The 18,210-nt window shown below is 45.0% G+C and overlaps 1 long non-coding RNA gene across 1 annotated transcript in view; it reads left to right on the top strand.

Moving 5' to 3' along the window:
• Window positions 1-462: 462 nt before the first annotated feature.
• LOC117203173 (uncharacterized) overlaps window positions 463-18,210 on the top strand; it is a 62,937-nt gene continuing 45,189 nt past the window's right edge. Inside the window, exons 1-2 of the long non-coding RNA XR_007475655.1 lie at window positions 463-4,739; window positions 5,299-5,545. This is a non-coding gene — a long non-coding RNA (uncharacterized LOC117203173). The remainder of the gene's footprint in view (window positions 4,740-5,298; window positions 5,546-18,210) is intronic.

Below are 18,210 nucleotides of genomic sequence, written 5' to 3'. Positions count from 1 at the left end.
GGTTCTAACTCTGTAATCACACACTGATTCCTCTGGTGACAAGTCCCCATCCTTGTGACCTACGTGCTTCCCAAAAGTCACCTCATTCAAGACACTTGTACTGCTCTCATTACAGGAAATTCCAAGGGAGCTCCGTGCCAGTAAGAGGGATGTTGATCAAATATACACTTATTATAAATCACAAATTTCTTGTGAAAGTTTTACTTAATCCTATAAAGACAAGCTCTTTTAATTGGAAGTTATTGATAGAATAACAACAACTACAATTTCCATTTATTAAATACTTCCTTCTGTTGAGTACTTATTATGTGGCAAGCATTATGCAAAGGACTTTAACTGCAATATCTCATTTATTTTCTTTTTCTAGCTTCTTGTATTAAAATTTTAATTCATTTATGTTCTATCTTGTTTTCCCAAAGGGTACTTCAAAGCTATAAATTTACCTCTAGGTACTGCTTTATCTGCATCTCACAAGTTTTGTTATGTATTTTTTTCATAGTTTTTCAAGTCTAAATGTTTTGTAATTTTTATTAAGACTTTATCTTTAATCCACAATATATTTAGGGGTATTTTTATTTCTAATTTAACAGTATTATGGATAGAAAATATGATTTGTATACTACAAGCTATTTAAAATTTGTTGAGGCTTCCTTTGCTAAAGTGATCAATGTGTGTTTGAAAAGGATATATATTCTTTTTTCAGATGCAGGCTTCTACACATCTATACTGGATCAGGTTAACCAAATTAGCTCTTCATATCTTACATAACTTTTATCCTTTTTTATCTACTTGATCCATCAGATCCTGATAAAAGTGTATTGAAAATATTCTACTGAGAATATGAATTAATCAACTTCTCTTTATAATTTAGTCATGTTAAGTGCATACAAATTCATAATCATTGTATGTTCTTTTTTTTTTTTTTTTGGCTGTGCTGGGTCTTCATTTCTGCACATAGGCTTTCTCTAGTTGTGGCGAGTGGGGGCTACTCTTTGTTGTGGTGCACAGGCTTCTCATTGTGGTGGCTTCTCTTGTTGTGGAGCACGGGCTCTAGGTGCGAGGGCGTCAGTAGTTGTGGTACGCAGGCTCAGTAGTTGTGGTGCATGGGCTTAGTTGCTCCTCGGCATGTGAGATCTTCCCGGACCAGGGCTCGAACCCGTGTTCCCTGAACTGGCAGGTGGATTCTTAACCACTGTGCCACCATGGAAGCCCCTCATTATATATTCTTGATGGGATGTTGCTTTTATGATGTATACTTTAGACTTAAATTTTATTTGGTCTGATAGAAATATTGCTAGGCATAGGTATTAGTTTCCCATGGCTGCCATAACAAATTACCACAAACTGGGTGACTCAAACCACAGAAATTTATTTTCTCATGTTTCTGGAGGCTAAATGTCAGTAACAAGGTATTAGTAGGGCTGTGCTCCCTCCTAATCCTGTAGGAGAGGATCCCTCCTTGCCTCTTCCAGCTTCAGATAACCCTTGACATCCCTTGGCTTGTGGCAGCATAACTCCAATCTGGGTCTCCACAACCACATGGCCATCTTTCTATGTGTCTGTGTGTCTCTCTTCTCATAAGGACACCAATCATATTGGATTAAGGATCCATCCTACTCCAGTATGACCTCATCTTAACTAATTACATCTGCAATGACTATTTCCAAATAAGGTCACATTCTGAGGGGCTGGGGGTTAGAACTTCAACATATTGTTTTGGGGGACACAACTCAATCCATAACCACACATTTATTTTTGGTTTGCATTGGATGGGTATATCTTTTTCTAACTTTTTATTTTCAATCTTTCTTTGTGGTTTTGCTTTAGGTATACTTCTTATAAACTTTGTTCATTTTTTATCTAATCTGCAAGTCTATCTTTTAATAGATTATCTGTTTACATTTATTATAATGACTAATATATTTTAACTTATTTCTGCCATATTTAGTTTTCTATTTACCACCCCTTTTCTTTGCTTCATTGTTATTTTCCTTTCCAGCTAGCCTAGACTCCCCCCACAAAGCAGAGTCTGAGATAAGGGCTTGTTGGCAGCTTATTTTAGGAAATGATTCCAGGAAGAGTAGAGGAGGGGGCTGAATGGAAAGCTGATCACCACCATGAGCAAAGGGACCCACTACAGACCCTCAGAGGAGGTATATAGAATGCAGCCTTGTCTATAGAGATGTTAATAGTGTTTTTTGAATGTGGCTGTATCATTTTAATTTTCTCTTTATGTATCATATATCATTGTTATGTGTTTGAAGCAGAGGGTATTCCTCCCAGCATGAACTTACATCAGCGTCTTGGCTGTCATTTAACTTTCACATAATCCTATGAGGTACTTTATCACCTCCATTTTAGAGAAATTGAGTCTCAGAGAGGTGAAGTAACTTGCCTGAAGTCACACAGCCAAAAAGGGATGGAGTCAGAACTCATACTCTGGTCTGTTTGATTCCACAGCCATTCCTCTTAACCACAAACTCTACTGTGTTATGTGGTGTTGGGTGCAAGTCGAAGCTAGCCCATGTTTACTTGAGTTTCAGTGGCACCTCTTATCTCAACCTCATCAGTCCTCATATGGGGGGGAAGAAGAGCAAGCTACTGGACACCAAGCAACTAGATGGTATCTGTGTGGTTTGACCCCATCTCTGTCCAAACAGGAGTATTCTAGAGAGACCCTGAAAATTACAGAAGCAAAGAGATTTCATAACCTTTATTAAAGAAGGGTTTTTGTTTTTGTTTCTGTTTTGGGCCCACAGCTCTATCTACTCCCCACAGAGTGTGGATTACTAGGTAAATCAGGTAATTATTGCCTAAGTCAGGGACTACTGTGATTGAGAAATTAACCATGTCTGTTTTTCTTCTGCAGGCTCACTGGAAAAGAATGTGAGGTATTTTCCCCTCTTCCTCTCCAGAGGCCCCTGTGTTTTGGAGGGCTGGGCTTCTCTTGCCCCAGGGAAGAGTTAGAGGCCTTAGATTTTCTAAGGGTCTGGAGAGTTAGCACTACTTGTTAGAGATGGAGAGGGCTGGGGAGGGGCCCTGGGGCCCAGAGGTCATTAAAGGCTGGCAGGACCCTTGAGTGCTGGGCCTCCACCAGGCACTCTGGAGGTGGCAGGGCCTTTGGGGAGGGCCTAAGAAGGGGGAAGAGATGTCTGGGGGCCCTTGGTTTGGAGATGTTGCTGTGGGCAGCAACAGCAGCCTCTAACTGGTCTACTAGGGCTTGGACCATAGGCAACTCAGCAGTGACCATCACAGACCTGGTGCCCTTTGCCAAGTTTCGGGAATCCTGAAGTACTCGGAGTTCTGCGTGGAAGGAGAGTGAAGGGCCCTGAAAAGTGGCTGGGATTGAATTATCTGAGATCCTGGTAGGTGGGGGTCTAAGTATGATTTAATTTGATTTAGAAAATTCGTGAAATGTGTCATGGAACACATTCCTAAGTGTTGTGGAACAATTTATATCAGTTACGCTAATAATGATCAAATCCTGAGGGAATTTTTCTAACATATTTGGTAAAATAGGTCTTACTATTTTTTTAATCTTTTGGAAATGGTTGATCAATAACTGACAGGATATAACTATTCCAAGCCCTTCTTCTGGTAAAAATATCCTCATCCTGGTAATTTAAATTCCAAATTACCTCCAGATGAGGCTTTAAAAACACCCTGTGATTAAATCCACACCAAATGGAGTTTCTGTGGGAACCTTTGCTGACTCAGAGGGACGACCTGTGAGTTTTTTGAAAGGCCCAGGATCTGGACTGGGCTAGAAATGAGACTTGGGGCTGAGGAACCCATGACTAAGCCTTGGGGTTCCTGGCCCCGGACGCTTGCCCAGAGCTGAACGTTCGACTGAAAGGCCTTAGAAGGAGCCCGCTGCGAATCTCTCTGGAATCTCAGGACCCTTTCTCACCTACCCTTATTAGACCAAGGAGGCAGAGCTGCAGGGGTGGGACCGACAGGCATTAGGCTGGGCCTGGGGGTTGGGAGCGAGCCAGTGCCTGAGTCTGTGCATCTGTATGTGTCTGTGTTTGAGTCTGCGTGTTTGTCTCTGCGTGTGTGTGTGTGTGTGTGCGCGCGCCGCGTGCGTCCTTGCCAGGGAGAGGGCGTTAGGAAGGCCCTTGATTCTAGGTTTCCTAAGAGAAAGTGGTTCACAGCACAGGTGTCCAAATTTCTTGGACCAGAAGCCCGCCAGGGTCTCGCAGACCACCTGTAGCCCAGCACACGTGGCTCTGGCCTGTGTTGCGGGCAAGGAACAGGATCTTCTTTTTAGCTGAGAGCGGTGGGCACAAGAAGGAGCAGGGTGGAGAGTGTGGGGGGAGCCGGCCAGCACCCTGGGCGAGGGGATGGGGAAACCGAGGCAGGGAGGGCAAACTTTACGCCAAAGCCCTCAGAACAACGGGTTAATTTCCAGCAGGAGGGCTGAGCCTTGCGGCGCGCCGTCCCCCATGGCGTGCGCACGCACTGACGCTAGGCCCCGCCCCCACCCGCCATTTTCTCTCCAGTTCCCCGCCCGCCTGGGGGACGCTTCCTCCAGTGGTGCGGAATGCCAGAAGGGGCACCGTTTTTTTCGAGCTCTGCTTTAGTTAGGCGCTCTGCTGGGCACATGCCACTTGGGATCTCATTGAATGTGCTTGGTGACTGTAATCTAAGGTTTGTTACCGCTATTTTACAGGTGAGGAAACTGATGCCCAGAGAGGGGAAGTGGGTTGCTCAAGAGAACGGGCTGATGAGTGTCAGAGGTGAGGCAGGAGCCGTGTGTGCTGAAGGCAGAGTCTTACCTGACAGTCCTCTACCTGTGGACTTCTACATTTAGAAGTGCGCCTAGGCCCGCGCTCACACACGCACGCAAGCAAGCGCGCGCCTTGAGGGCCCCCTTATGGAAGACGAATGGCCCAGACAGCAAGGGGTTCCACTTTATGGTGGTCTCTATTTACGATACACGCAAACAACAACAGGGCTTCCCTGGTGGCGCAGTGGTTGAGAGTCCGCCTGCCAATGCAGGGGACACGGGTTCGTGCCCTGGTCCGGGAAGATCCCACATGCCGCGGAGCGGCTGGGCCCGTGAGCCATGGCCGCTGAGCCTGCGCGTCCGGAGCCTGTGCTCCGCAACGGGAGAGGCCACAACAGTGAGAGGCCCGCGTACCGCAAAAACAACAACAGAACTGCAGGCCTAGGGAAAGTTAGCCATTCTTTTACACCCCTCTCCTCTTTCTGGGGATGGAAAATAGTCTCTAATTAGCATAGTGTTAAGAGCATGAGCTTTGGAATCAGCCTGTGATTTCATTTTCCGTTTATTAGCTCTGTGATCCTGATGACTCAGCCTATGTAAGCTTCAACGTCTTCATCTGAAAAATGGGATGATAGTATTTACCTTGTTGGCTGTTGTGTGGATTAAATGAGGCCATGCCCATGGATGAACAATGTTGGATGCCCAATAATCAACCAATAATTGGAAGCTTTATTCACAATAACAACGGTGGTAGCAACAAAAGCAGCCAAAGCACCTGGATGAGCACAGAAGCATCTGGATGATCACAAAAGCAAGGTGAGCTTGGTCCTCTGTAGCAACAGAGGGTGTGACATCTGTGTTTTTGTCAAAAGTCTGGAGGGGTGCCAAAAGCAGGGAGAAAGAGGAGGTGAGCAGCCTGCTGACTGGCCTGGAAGAGGGAGGGGACGGACGTCAGGGACCCTTAACCTTGAGGTGGAAAGTTCTATGATTGATCCGATGGGTGTCTCTAGCCTCCAATTCCTCTGTTCTCAGAGTTTTAATTGGGCACACCAAGTACTCGGCATTGATAAAGATACAAGTGTGACCCAAAATAAGGGCTGGAAGCCAGTACTGGGAGGGAAGGTAAAGGAAGGGGGGCAGCCTGGCACCAGGTGCCAGAGCGTGTCTGCCCTTTGTCGCCATCACCTGTCAGCTGGGAATTCTGCACGTCATCAGTGCAATGGAGTACGACCAGCCCAGAGTCAAGACCCTGTTATGGACCAGCCGTGGCTTCTGTCAACACCAGTGCGTCTCAGGGGGGAAGCATTTTTAATGGTTTTAATGGTCTTGATTAACAAAAAAGATCCTTAAACATTTTTAAAACATATATTAAAGCAATACAGAAAAAGTATGAAAGTAAATAGAGTGATGTAGATTTTTCAGGATGTGTATATTATACACATACATACATATATGTATACATATACATACATATTAACTTTTTATTATGGAAGTATTCAAACAGACATAAAAGTGGCACAAATACCATGGTGAACCCCCATGTACTCATGATCAGCCTTCAACAACTGGAGTGGTGGGTATGTGAGAGCTCCAATGAAAGCAACATGGCTTTTAACATTTTTCCAATATGTTAATGAGCTCCAGTGACCCCATAATGCAAATGTGTTAAACCTCCTGGTAGCCAAGCACCCCAAATTACTCCCCATCTCATTCCCCAACTGCCTTGAGCCCCTATCTGAATGAAGTAAGAAAGACGTCAGTGAATTAACTTGCCCAACATCATACAGGAAGCTTGGCTAGTGCCTGAAACATAGGAGGTACTCCCTCAGAGTTGAAAAAACAACCATTATAGTAGAATAAGAACTAATGTTTATTGAGCAGTTACTATGTGCCAGCCTCTCTTCTGGTCGCTCTACCTTCAGTATTAGCTCACTGAATTCTCACACCAGACCTGTAATGTGTATCCTCTCTTCATCCCTGTTTTACAAATGAGGAAATCTGACACAAAGAAGTTAAGCCACTTGCCCAACTTCACACAGTTATTTAGAGGCAGAGCAAGGATTTAGACTCAAGCTTCCTGACTCCAGAGCCTGCCGCCTTTTTTTTTTTTTTAAGATATTGGGGGTATGAGTTTATTAATTAATTTATTTATTTTTGGCTGTGTTGGGTCTTCGTTTCTGTGCGAGGGCTTTCTCTAGTTGTGGCAAGCGGGGGCCACTCTTCATCACGGTGTGCGGGCCTCTCACTATCGCGGCCTCTCGTTGCGGAGCACAGGCTCCAGACGCGCAGGCTCAGTAGTTGTGGCTCACGGGCCTAGTTGCTACGCGGCATGTGGGATCCTCCCAGACCAGGGCTCGAACCCGTGTCCCCTGCATAGGCAGGCAGATTCTCAACCACTGCGCCACCAGGGAAGCCCAGAGCCTGCCTTCTTAAGCACACAAACAAAGCCTGACACGGGCAAAATGATTCCTGCTGGGAAAGATGAGTATGGAGAGGAGAGCCTCTCGTATGGAACAGGCACGGGGCTAAACATTTCCCTGTGACATCCTAACAATCCCGGCCACAGAGCCTGTGGACCTCAGTGGGAGAGAATGTCAGCATTCTTCCTGAATGAGGAGCCATCCTGGTTTCCCCAGTGCCAGGCCTTGGGTGAGATTCACGTTTTGAAAATATAAATACCTTATGTGTAAAAACTATTCATAGAAAAAAGTCAGGGAAAATATCCACCAAGTATTAACAAATGCTGGTCCTCACCCACAGTGGGATAGGGTCAGGGGGATGATAGGGATTTTTCTTTTCTTTTCGTTCATCTCAATTTTCTAATTTTTCTACAATGAGTATGAGTTATTTGTGTTACAGAGAGTAAAGGAAGGGAAGAGGAAAATATAAAAGAAGGGAAAATGGTACTCTCAAGTGGCCTTCAGCACTTTGGGGCTGGGATGGGAACAAGGCAGCAGGTGGAGAGGTTGGGAGCTCCAGGCAATGTGAACATGGGCGGCGGGGGACGCTAGGCATCATCTTGGGTTAGGGCCCGACTGGATTTAAAGGTAACGGTGCGTGGGGCTCCCACTCTGTCCTCACAGGACCTGGTGGCCCTCAAAGGCCACAGCAAGTCAGCTTGTTTAAAAATACACACTGCTGCCCAGCTCTGGTTTCTGGAGGGGCCTGGTGAGCCGGGAAGCAGCCGCGGCCTGACACCTCCGGGCCCACACTCATTTGGCAGATGCTCCAGGGATGGGGCTGTTTGTTCTCAAACGCTGCATCTTTGGGATTAAAAATAACCCTCCCCTTGACTTGGCTTGGCTCTGCTATCCCTGCCCTGGTGGCAGAGATGGGCGAAATGATCCCAGACTTAGGTGTTTTCAGCCTGGACAGACCTTCTATCCACCATGGTCCCCTGTCCAGCAAGCTACCCTCCATCATTAGCCCTTGATTAGAAAGGGGGGGAAAGCAAGGAGTTTGCAGTGTCTACCAGGTAGGAAGGTGACAAAGCCTCACTGGTATAGCCATGCAGATGCCACTAAAATAGCAACAGAGTGCTCTTAAAGCGAAAGCGCCAGGCCCTTTATCAACTATTTATTTATCACCTGTTGAGCACCATACATACACATGTGAGTTCTGCTGCAGCATGAGGTGGGATCTGAGGGTGCCACAAGGTACAACTTGTCCCCAAATATCTATGCCAGTTAAAAATCCCACTATCAGATTACTCCTTTCAGACCAGAAAGTTGTGCCCCCATAGCCCCCTGTTAAGATGTGTGGGAGGGTTGTTGCTGGGGATTAAAAGTAAGATTTTCTTAGGTTGGTAAAGATCGTTTCAATTTAGAAATCTTACACATACAGGGGCTCACTTCCATTCTGATCCTCAGTCTTGGGGCCAAGGGTCCACAGGTGGGTATAATTTGTCTCCTTTATAGAAGAGCCTCAGAGAGATGAAGGCAGTGGAGGGGATGTGGCTGTGATTGGAACCCATTGATCCTCCCATCATGGCCAATCAGTGACCCCATTACCTGCTTAGCTCCTCAGGACCCTGAGGAGAGTGGGTGGGAGCACAAGTGCCCTTCGGGAGAAAACCCAGCTCTGGCGATGGGGCGGCAGAAGAGGGGCTGAGAGGCAAAGCCACACCTCACGCCTTCACAGCTTGACCTGTGGCCAGCCCGCTTCACAGACATAGAAGGAAGGGTGCTGGAGCTACCCATCCTGCAAACAGGATGACAAAAAGGATTCACCTGGAGTTCCAGCTGCGCTTGTTTTGTGCTGCTGCCTGAAGCACCGTGTTGAGAACACGACACGATAGATTATTGATGTCTGCCCCTAGTGCCAGATTAGGGCACGATGAGACGTGTGTTTCAAGTGTTTGCCATCCCTGCCCCCCCCGGAACCCCACAGTGAGGATAATGATGGGAGTGGTCCTGCAGGGTAAGGGGTGGAGGGAGGTACAGACCACAGCACCAGACACTTCTTGCCTTAATATCAAGACAACTGCTGACAGCCTGATGCCACTAGCAAATGATGCAGAACCTGATAGAGTCCACTCTCCCACCTGGAAAGTGAAGTCACAGTGTTCATCTGATGCCCGCTTAGAGGCCTGTGAGATAACTGGGGAATGCTTTAGAAGCAAGGTGTCCCATCGATCCAAGAAAGCAGTCTGGAGGTTGCAGCCATGCCCCTGTTTGGCCATCGATGTCTTCCTGAGAGTCAGTGTGGAGAAGGAATGGGATATCTGAGATGGGTAGAGAGCATTCCAAATGTTGAAGCCCAAGGAGCCCTTTGGGGCCATTGGGAGGGCTCCACACGCTCTTGGGTAGTGGCTCTCATGGCTGGACAAGGAGAAAGAATTACTCTTAGGTGGATAAGACAGCTCCTATAGCCCCCAGTCTTGGGGTTCTCATGGGAAAATGAGGGGCCTGAGTAGCAGTGAGATTGGGCTAGCAGTCACCTCCCCTACATATTAATGACTGTCTTGCTGAGCATCCCTGATTTCCCTCCTTCCCCAGCTCAGCCTCCTGGGACTCAAGATTTCTTTGCCTCTCTTGCTCTCCTAGGACACCCCACTCAGGCTTATTACCAACCCTGCCTTTCTCAAGCCTCCAAACTCAGTCCCTCATGCCCTTGACTTAATGATCTCAGCTTTTCTATTATAAAGACAAAGCTGAAACCCCCCTTTTTTTCCATCATAAAAGCAAAACTTTCCTCTTGGCCTCTAGATGTGTCTCTCCCTTCATGTCCTCCATCCTGCCACTGCTGTGAAAGGCTTGTCTCCTCTTTGCCAAGGAACCGAGCCCACCCCACCACTGGTGTGTTTCATCCCATCTACCCGCTGTTCCGTCCTCCAGGATTTTCCAGCTCTTTCTCTGCAGGGACACTGTCCTGCTTTGGAGAGCTTCCTGCACAGGCTGAGACGCTGTCTTGCACCCGGGGCCTTTGGAGCCACCTGCCAACCCCTCCCTTCCCTTCATTGCCAAATAAAGAGTGTCTCTGGCTTGGTGGGTTGGTTGGCTGATTGACAGATTGCTACGAAGGCTGCCTTAGCCTCCCCATCACCACCACCCTTCCTCTGCCTTTGGGCCCCAACACAAAGGGCTTCTTATCACCAAGCCCTGGGCTCTGGCCAGTCCTGGAGTCTCTTCCCTCCAGCCCACAGACTGCTCACCTGCCTTTTCCTCATGGTTCCCATGCCCCACATGACCTTGGGCGTCCAGGTGTTCCCTGAATTCTGAGCATGACTCACCTCAGAATCAACAGCTCCACACTGAGGAATCTCAACTTGTCACAAAGCCTCTGTTTCCTGTGTTAAATGATGAGGTGACCGTAATACCTGCCTCACAGAGTTATCGTAAAAACAAAATAGGATAATAAGTGCAAAGTACTTAGCATAGTGCTGGATGACATTAAGTGCTCAATAGATAATAGTCGTTATTGATTATCTTAAAGAGCTAATGCATCCTCCCATGCCTCTGGTTATGGGCAGCTCAGTATCAGTACATCATCACTTAGCCCCTTCACTGTTGGGCATCACTCCATTTGTTTAGCAAGTTTCCCTTGTTTTTGTTTTGTTTTGTTTTAAATACTAACAGAATGCAAAGTATGTGCAAGGTACTCTCTTAAGTACTTTACAAATTTTAATTATTTTAACCTCATGGCAATGCAATAAGGTATCCCTGTCTCAACAGAAGAGGGATAAGTAATTTATCCGAGATCATAGAGTTAAGTGGCCAGGAGTTGAACCCAGGCAGTCTGACTCCTGAATTCTTGTGCTTAACACTGTACTCAGCTGCCTGTTAGCTTGAGCTTAATTAAAAAGACACAGATTAACTTCTGCTCATGCAAGCACTCTGAAGTAACACAGACCAGTCCCCACACTGGTTTCATTAAGGTCCAGCCACTGCATCTTATTTGTTTCTTCATTCATTCATTTAAAAAGCATGTAAGGAATATTTAGTATGTGCTGGCAATACGATGTGCTGAGGCCCAGTGGTGAACAAGACAGGCGTGGCCCGGGCTCTTGCACTGCTGCCAGTACCTAACAGCTGCTGATCGTGCCTGGCACACAGTAGGAGCTCCGAGGACTAGTGTGGTCTGGGTGTCTACGGAAAAGCCCCCTATCGTAGGCGGCCCCCGTCATCCCTGCCCCCAGAGGGGTTACGGCTGGAACACAAGGTTCCACTAGAGGGCGCTGTTCAGTAGCGCTGTCGCGAGGACTCACTTCTGTGCAAGAGGGGGGATTTGAAGGGCAGTGTTGGGGGATGTTCAGGGAATCCTGGAGGGTTTTAGAGCTGAAAGGATCGCTCGCGTTTTACCAGAGAGGTCCTACAGCAGGACTATGACCAAGTCCCCTGAGTCCAACACGCTGATGGCCGCGGCCAACTTCTGGGCCTTGGGAGAACTTCCTGGGATGCACTGGCCACTCCCCTTTTGGGTTCCTACCAGCCAGCCCAGTGCTGGCCCCTCCCTCTCCATGCCTTTCTCAAGGGCATCCCCTTCCCCATCCCCAAAGTCTCACAACCAGGGCTGAGACAAAGGTCTGGTGGAAGAAACAGTGGGCTTCAGGCTTGGAGTAGTTTGGGGTAACCAGGCTAGATGAACCGGTATCACTTAGCCTCCCTGAACTAAACATAGGCAGAGAGAGGAATCCAGTGAGGTAGAAAGCTTGACCCCTGGCCCTATATAGCCTGGGATACAGCCTCAGAAAGCTCTGAGGAACTGTCCCGAAGAGATAAGGGAGGAGACAGGATGTATAACAGTTTTTGCCAGGGAAAAAAAACATGTAGTCGAACATCGCAAGATTACTGCTAGTCACAAAAACAGACATCTCAAGTTAGTGATTTTAGTGCTTCTCTGTGTATGGGAAGATGCAAGAGTCTGGGCTTATTGGAATTATTCCTTGATATGCACCTTAACTCTCTAAGGCCAGTAGCCTCTTTTTCTCCACCCTGAATTCCCCTCGGGGCTAGCCACAGTGGCTGATGGTTTGATGGGGGGCAACACTCATCTTTTACTGCGATGGCAGGCAGCAGTTTTTTGTCCACACACCTTTTGGTTACCTCCATTCAGTTCCCTATCCCCCCACCCCCACCTTTGGAAACCACAGATCTGATCTCTTTTTCTATGAGTTTGTTTGCTTTTGAAGTATAATTGACCTACAACACTATGTTAGTTCCTGTTATACAGCATAGTGATTCTGTATTTCTATACATTTCAAAATGATCACTATGATAAGTCTAGTTACCATCTGTTACCATAAAAGATATTCATAATTATTGACTATATTCCCCCCACTGTACACTTCATACCTGTGACTCATTGATTTAGCAACTGGAAGTTTGTACCTCTTAATCTCCCTCACCTATTTCTCTCCTCCCCCTACCCCCTTCCCCTCTGGCAACTACCTATTTGTTCTTTGTATCTCTGACCTTCTGTTTTGTTATGTTTGTTCATTTGTTCTGTTTTTTAGATTCCACATGTAAGTGAAATCATATTTGTCTTTCTCTGTCTGACTTATTTCACTTAGGATAATATTCTCTGGGTCCATCCACATTGTTGCAAATGGCAAGATTTCATTCTTTCTTGTGGCTGAGTAATATTCCATTGTGTGTGTGTATATACACACACACACACACACACACACATATATACACCAATTTTCTTTATCCATTGATCTGTTGATGGACACTTAGGTTGCTTCCACATCTTGGATATTGTAAATAATGCTGTAGTGAACATAGGGGTGCATATATCTCTCCTAATTAGTGTTTTCATTTTCTTCAGATAAATACCCAGGCATGGAATTTCCAGATCATATGGTAGTTCTATTTTTAATTTTATGAGGAATCTCCATACTCTTTCCATAGTGGCTGCACAAATTTACATTCCCACCAGCAGTGCACAAGGGTTCCCTTTTCTCCACATCCCTACCAACACTTGTTATTTGTTGTGTTTTGATAACAGCCATTCTGACAGGTGTGACTTGATATCTTATTGTGCTTTTGATTTACATTTGCCTGATGATTAGTGATGTTGAGCATCTTTTCATGTGCCTGTTGGCCATCTATATGTCTTCTTTGGGAAAATGTCCATTCCGATCCTCTGCCCAATTTTTAATTTGGTTGTTTGGGGTTTTTTTGATATTGGGTTGTAGGAGTTCTTTGTATATTTCGTGTACTGGCCCCTTATCTAATATACTGTTGGCAAATTTCTCTCATTCGGTAGGCAGCCTTTACATTTTGTTGATAGTTTCCTTTGCTGTGCAAAAGCTTTTGATGTAGTCCCATTTGTTTATTTTTGCTTTTGTTTCCCTTACCTGAGGAGACAGATCCAAAAACATATTGCTAAGACCAATGTCAAAGAGTATACTGCCTACGTTTTCTTCTAGAAGTTTTATGGTTTCAGGTCTTACCTTTTAAGTCTTTAATCCATTTTAAATTTATTTTTGTATATAGAGTGAGAAAGTAGTCCAGTTTGATTCTTTTACATGTAGTTGTCCAGTTTTCCCAGCACCACTTATTGAAAAAGCTGTCTTTTCCTGATTGTATTGTATATTCTTGCCTCCTTTGTCATAGATTAATTGAACATATAAATGTGGGTTCATTTACAAGCTCTCTTATACTATAAGGTTTCTAGGTTAGATACAAACATGGTTACTGTCCTACAGGACAGTAAGACCATAATCTTTGGGATAATCTTTTCTACTGGCTGGAAATCTACAAGTTAATGTGTATCTCCCAGTGTCTGTGTTCTGATCAAATGGTAAATAGGTAAGTCAAACATAGGTGTGTCCTCTGGAGCATTAAATAATCTTGGGCAGTATTGTTAAACAAAGCCCATGTATGGCTTTGAAAGGATGTACTGTACTCTCTTTTGCCTATTTCCAAGTTCTGGATATTTTTTTTCAACAATAGCATGCATCTCTGTCTGAGATTGTCTTGTGCAATTTTTTGCTCATTACCAATGTCAATCTACTAGAGTTAAAGCTCTACAAGGGCGTAGACTGTGTTGATCCGTGTTCCCAGATTCTACTTCAGTTCCAGGTGCAAAGTATGTGTTTAATAACTATTTGTTGAATAAAGAAAATAAGATATTTATATCAAAAGTTATGATTGGAGACAGAAAGGAGAATAGAGGTTACCAGGAGCTGGGGAGAGGGTGGAGCGAAGAATTATTGTTTAATGAAACTGAGTTTCAGTTTGAGATGGTGAAAAGATTCTGGAGGTGGACAGTGGCAATGGTTGCACAACAGCATGAACGTACTGAATGCCACTGAACTGAACACTTAAAAATGGCTAAAATGGTAAATTTTATATTATGCATACTTTACCACAAAAAACATTATATGATTATAATAGCAGCCTCTTGTCTAGGGCTTGTTCTGCACCAGGGTTTGTTCTAAGCACTTTGTGTATCTTGAATAGTGTACTTGCCACAATACTTTACACAGTGGGCATCTTCACTTTTCTCAGACTGAAAGTAAAGGAAGGAAGTAGAGAGAAGAAGTAACTTGCCCAAAGTCACCCATCTAGTCAATCATAGAGCTGGTATTTGGGGCCAGGCAGACTGTGTTCCTAACCAGGGGTACATTTATGGTGCAGGTTGTCCATACTGTGTGAGTTTCCAAGAAGGAGTAATCCATCTGCTCTGGAGAAGTCAAGGAAGACTTCCTGGAAGAGTTGGAATGTTAACCAGACACCCTGTTACTCTGCTGTGGTTGCTTCTTTTGACACATTGCTGACGCCAGCTCTCTGATGCTAGTGTCCGCTCCCCACCCCAGAGCCTACCAAAAGACATGTGTGCTGTGGGTGGAGTAAGGAGGGGCCGGGAGGCAGGTGCGGCCTGCACCTCTTCCCCTGACCTCTCTTTTAGGGGTAATAAGCTGACCTTACTGACCTGGAATGGCCAGCACCTGTAAGGAAAGGGGATTTTCTGGCTGCACCTGTGCCCAAAATGCAGCCACCAATTCCCCCTCCTCCAGGGTCAGCTTAATGAGAGTGCCCTGTGAGCTGCTGGGCCCCAGGGGGCAGGGTCTGCACGCAGCCCTTAAATACTTCATTAGCCAGACAATGCCCCACACCTGGTCCAGCCCTGCAGCCCACCAGCTCCGTACAGCTTCCAGGGTCTGAGCGAGAAATGCAGACGTGTGCTCCTGACAGTGGGTTTTTTCTTCTCCTACTTTCTGACCCAACACAGAGAGGCGATTTCACTGCAGATGGTTCCACATTGGAGCTCTCAAAATATTATTCTGCTCCTGCAGCAGTTGGAGGGCACAGACCTGCCCCAGGAACACTGGTCAGACAGGTCCGGCCAATGGAGATATTCTGGGCCCCAAGCACACATTTTATTTAATTTGTTTATTTTTTTAACATCTTTATTGAAGTATAATTGCTTTACAATGGTGTGTTAGTTTCTGCTTTATAACAAAGTGAATCAGCTATACATATACATATATCCCCATACCCCTCCCTCTTGCGTCTCCCTCCCACCCTCTCTGCCCCACCCCTCTAGGTGGTGACAAAGCATGAGCTGATCTCCCTGTGCAATGCGGCTGCTTCCCACTAGCTATCTGTTTTACATTTGGTAGTGTATATATGTCCATGCTACTCTCACTTCGTCCCAGCTTACCCCCGCTTCCTCCTCCCTGTGTCCTGAAGTTCATTCTCTACATCTGAGTCTTTATTCCTGTCCTGCCCCTAGGTTCTTCATAACCATTTTTTTTTTTTAGATTCCATATATATGTGTTAGCATACGGTATTTGTTTTTCTCTTTCTGACTTACTTCACTCTGTATGACAGTCTCTAGGTCCATCCACCTCACTACAAATAACTCAATTTTGTTTCTTTTTATGGCTGAGTAATATTCCATTGTATATATGTGCCACACCTTCTTTATCCATTTGTCTGTCCATGGACACTTAGGTTGCTTCCATGTCCTGGCTATTGTAAATAGTGCTGCAATGAACATTGTGGTACATGACTCATTTTGAATTATGGTTTTCTCAGGGTACATGCCCAGTAGTGGGATTGCTGGGTCATATGGTAGTTCTATTTTTAGTTTTTTAAGGAACTTCCATACTGTTCTCCATAGTGGCTGTATCAATTTACATTCTCACCAACAGTGCAAGAGGGTTCCGTTTTCTCCACACCCTCTCCAGCAGTTATTGTTTGTAGATTTTTTTTTTAAATTTATTTTTGGCTGTGTTGGGTCTTCGTTTCTGTGAGAGGGCTTTCTCTAGTTGCGGTGAGCGGGGGCCACTCTTCATCGCAGTGCGCGGGCCTCTCACTGTCGCGGCCTTCTCTTGTTGCGGAGCACAGGCTCCAGGCACTCAGGCTCAGTAGCTGTGGTGCATGGGCTTAGTTGCTCCGTGGCACGTGGGATCTTCCCAGACCAGGGTTCGAACCCGTGTCCCCTGCATTGGCAGGCAGACTCTCAACCACTGCACCACCAGGGAAGCCCTGTTTGTAGATTTTTTGATGATGGCCATTCTGACTGATGTGAGGTGATACCTCATTGTAGTTTGATCTGCATTTCTCTAATGATAGTGATGTTGAGCATCCTTTCATGTGTTTGTTGGCAATCTGTATATCTTCTTTGGGGAAATGTCTATTTAGATCTTCTGCCCAGTTTTGGATTGGGTTGGTTGTTTTTTTGATATTGAGTTGCTTGAGCTGCTTGTATATTTTGGAGATTAGTCCTTTTTCAGTTGCTTCGTTTGCAGATATTTTCTCCCTTTCTGAGGGTTGTCTTTTCATCTTGTTTATGGTCTCCTTTGCTATGCAAAAGCTTTTAAGTTTCATTAGGTCCCATTTGTTTATTTTTGTTTTTATTTCCATTTCTCTAGGAGGTGGCTCAAAAAGGATCTTCCTGTGATTTATGTCGTAGTGTTCTGCCTATGTTTTCCTCTAAGAGTTTTATAGTGTCTGGCCTTACATTTAGGTCTTTAATCCATTTTGAGTTTCTTTTTGTGTATGGTGTTAGGAAGTGTTCTAATTTCATTCTTTTACATGTAGCTGTCCAGTTTTCCCAGCACCACTTATTGAAGAGACTGTCTTTTCTCCATTGTATATTCTTGCCTCCTTTATAAAAGATAAGGTGATCATATGTGTGTGGGTTTATCTCTGGGCTATCCTGTTCCATTGATCTATATTTCTGTTTTTGTGCCAGTACCATACTGTCTTGATTACTGTAGCTTTGTAGTTTAGTCTGAAGTCAGGCAGCCTGATTCCTCCAGCTCCGTTTTTTTTTTCTCAATATTGCTTTGGCTCTTCAGGGTCTTTTGTGTTTCCATACAAATTGTGCAATTTTTTGTTCTAGTTCTGTGAAAAATGCCATTGGTAGTTTGGTAGGGATTGCGTTGAATCTGTAGATTGCTTTGGGTAGTAGAGTCATTTTCACAATGTTGATTCTTCCAGTCCAAGAACATGGTATATCTAATTCAACACCCATTTATGATAAAACCTCTCCAGAAAGTAGGCATAGAGGGAACTTACCTTAACATAATAAAGGCCATATATGACAAACCCACAGCCAACATCGTTCTCAATGGTGGAAAATCTGAAAGCATTTCCTCTAAAATCAGGAACAAGACAAGGATGCCCACTCTCACCACTATTATTCAACATAGTTTTGGAAGTTTTAGCCACAGCAGTCAGAGAAGAAAAAGAAATAAAAGGAATCCAAATCGGAAAAGAAGAAGTAAAGCTGTCACTGTTTGCAGATGACAGGATACCATACACAGAGATTCCTAAAGATGCTACCAGAACACTACTAGAGCTAATCAATGAATTTGGTAAAGTAACAGGATACAAAATTAATGCACAGAAATCTCTTGCATTCCTATACACTAATGATGAAAAATCAGAAAGAGAAATTAAGGAAACACTCCCATTTACCACTGCAACAAAAAGAATAAAATACCTAGGACTAAACCTACCTAAGGAGACAAAAGACCTATATGCAGAAAACTATAAGACACTGATGAAAGCACACATTTT

This window comes from Orcinus orca, chromosome 2, assembly GCF_937001465.1.
Source record: "Orcinus orca chromosome 2, mOrcOrc1.1, whole genome shotgun sequence".
Taxonomy (NCBI): Eukaryota; Metazoa; Chordata; class Mammalia; order Artiodactyla; family Delphinidae; genus Orcinus; species Orcinus orca.
Note: the sequence above shows the minus strand (reverse complement) of the source record. Positions and strands in the feature narration are given on the sequence as shown.